Consider the following 3,363-nt stretch of genomic DNA (forward strand, 5'->3'; position numbering starts at 1 on the left):
GTTCAGTGCAAATGCTTGTGTTAAGACTTATGTAGTGAGATACTAATAAATCTTAGTACGTCGAATTGGTTCCTTATGAACTTACTGCTCCCAACACCCATTAAAAAGAAAAAGACAAAACTTTTCAGTATTGAAAATAAATGAATTCAGCGAAATTGTGCAGAATAAAATGACTATCATTGTTAGGAAAAAAGTGAATAAAACATGGTTTAAAGGCAATCTGTTCTGTGATCATTCATCTGTGACAAAAGTTCTTGAAAAATTCACCACTCTTCATGGGATGGAAATGTCAGTTGCACATCTTGAAACGTAGTTTATGTACATTGATGTTTGGCTTAAGAGAATAGCATTAGCGTTGTCTCACTAGAGTATCCTTTTACGATTCCCTTAAAGACTTAACTTAGGCATATGTTTAAAACACAATATTGTTTTTGTATCTAGAGTTGTACCGAAAAATGATTTTCCTATTACTGGAAAGTGTTGACTTCAGAAATTATGTGCCACGTTGATTTCTACACATAAAAAAGTAGAACACCTTAAAGAATGTCATGACCAAGAAAAGCTGCAGCTGCTTCAACAAAAGATGTTGTCGGCCAGTTAAGATAACACAGATCTGTCATGCCCAAGAAAAGCTGCAGCTGCTTCAACAAAAAATGTTGGTCGGCCAGTAAGGATAACACAGATCAGGTCCTTGGCTAACAATGGAAAAGCATGAACGATATTTAACTAACTTGATTAATAAAGCAAACAAAATGTGATAAATCTAGCATGTTTACTTGCATTGCATTAGTTTACTTTCACTAACAAAATTATACGTTGTTCATGCTGTTGACAATCTGTGTGATCAATACTGAGAGTGAAGAACACTTTATTCAGGTAATTGCTTAGTTTGATGATAGTTACCTTGAAATATTTACTTCAGGTCACCATCTGTATACAATTTACACTATACCAGTAAAGTACATGCACATTAACGCCAAAACAGTTCACCTTGGCCACAAACGGGTGCCTGACAGTGGTCTTGAAAGAACTGTGGCAGAAGCCAGAACAAGAGGGGACTGACCTATTAACACATGCATCGATACTACGAAGTGGTGCATTGATAATGGCTAGACACTAGCCGAAATCTAGATTTGCCGAATAAAACCTGCAAGTAAAGGACAACTGATTTCTGTGCTCTATCATTTGAAAGAACTTTAAAGTATTATATTTGTTGTGGTTTTTAAGTGTGACGTGGTTCTAATTCTAGACTAAATTGCACATTTCATGCAGTCTTAAGTGCTACTGGAACAAATTGGTCAGTCAGTATGGCGCCCTATTACCACCTTGCTTACAAGTGAACGGTTCAATCCGACATGTCAAAACCTGTCCTGAGAGTTTTTCATAAGCTATTGATCCTACTTTTCCTCAGTTCCTCACTTTATAAACTTAATAAACTACTGTTTCAGAATTCTCTCGCTATTGCTTCTGCACAACATGTTAGTGAGGTTCCATAGTGTAAACTCTGCTGTATTGTGGCAAAAGAAGCAATTTTTAACACGCCAACAAGAGAAATGTAGGTTTTACTCACAATTCGCCACTCACAACGCTTTTCTGGAAAGTTACAAATGTTAACAAGTCAGGCGAAAATACATCACTGCTTCTGTTGTATTTTCAGCGGAATTCTTTTTAGACACTAACCAAAGCAGAGGTGACAGTAGATCTTTTTGAATGGTCGCCATGCAAGTATGGGCACTAAAAGTGGCTGTTCCAGAGGAGTATATTTATTTATTTATTTATTTGTTCGGTGTCGTTAAAAACACGCGTAAATGCAATTGTGTGGTCCAATATGGATAAATTAACTGATTTTTACTTCCAAGCTTATTACGTGAGAATGAAAATATAACAGTGTGATAATTAGCCTCGGCGTATTTGTACTTTAAAGAGCATGGGCTCAAATATTGAAGTTGTAGTGGACCCACACAACACTCTAAGAATACTCCTCTTACCATCATATTCAGGCTGTGGTAGTCGAATCCTGGCTCTCGGCGTAAGCTGAAAAGTAAAATCGTAAAACTAATGTTGCTCTGCGCTGCGGCTCATCGCTCTGAAAAAATGTTTGTTAAATGTTAAAGCGGGCGGTCTCTGCGCTTCCGCTGTGATTTCGCATTTTAGATGACGCGTAATGGCGTCCGTTGAAGCAGCGGTCGCTAAAATTGTGGAGCTGTAAACGTCTTAAGAAAAATTAAACCAATGCAAGGAACATGACAAGAGGGCTCACTGTACATCGAAATAACGCACAAATATACTTTAACGTACTTTGATTACACCCTCTTCCCCACTGTCCTTGAACACAATGATACTTCCATTCCACCACTCATCCCAGTTTCCAATACTTGGATCAGATACTCCCCTCAGATGTAAACACTCCCCCTCAGCACACAACATCAAGCTCATACTCCACTCCAAACACACCACCTCCCCTGGTCACAACTGCGTCACCTACTACCACCTCAAGGATCAGCCCCCCCCCCCCCCCTCCTTTCTGGTTGTCCTTGCTATCTTGTATAGCATTATCCTCTCCATTGGCTTTTACCCCGACCTGAGGAAGATTTCCTGCATCCTGCTGTTCCTGTTCCTTAAACCCAACAAACCCCCCTTGACATCTCTTCCTATTGTCCCATCTGCATCAAAACCATGTTCAGTACCCCCTTGACACCTCTTCCTATTGTCCCATCTGCATCAAAACCATGTTCAGTAAGGTCTTAGAGCTCGTCCTGTACCAATGTATTCATCATCACCTCAAACAGCACCACCTCCTTCCCCTTACACAGAGTGGCTTCTGGCCCTCCTTCTCTGCCAACAACCAGCTCATTAATCTTAGAAACCTTCTTTCAACCCAACTTAACTCCCATTGTTATGCTATCTTTGTTTCTCTCGACCTCCAGAACTCCTATGACTATGTATGGTATTCCAGGCCCCTCTTTAAACTCCTTCCTATCAAACTGACACCACCTTCCTGATCCTCTATCCTGCTCTTCAACAGTTCCAACGTAACCCTCAAACCCACCTCGACCAGTTTACCACTTGGTGCTTCTTAACATCAACCCTACCAAGACCCAGGCAATCATCAAAGGAAGTACCACTTCTCCTCCCAGCTCCACGATCTTTACCTTACCATTTATGGTCGTTATAACTCGCCACGTTAGCCGAGAGCGCTAATGTGCTGCTTCCTGGACTCGGGCAGGCGCGCCGGCCCCGGATCGAATCTGCCCGGTGGATTAACGACGAGGGCTGGTGTGCTGGCCAGCCTGGATGTGGTTTTTAGGCAGTTTTCTACATCCCACTTGGTGAATACTGGGCTCGTTCCCATGTCAAGCCTCA

The sequence above is a fragment of the Schistocerca piceifrons genome, chromosome 7 (genome assembly GCF_021461385.2).
Source record: "Schistocerca piceifrons isolate TAMUIC-IGC-003096 chromosome 7, iqSchPice1.1, whole genome shotgun sequence".
Lineage (NCBI taxonomy): Eukaryota > Metazoa > Arthropoda > Insecta > Orthoptera > Acrididae > Schistocerca > Schistocerca piceifrons.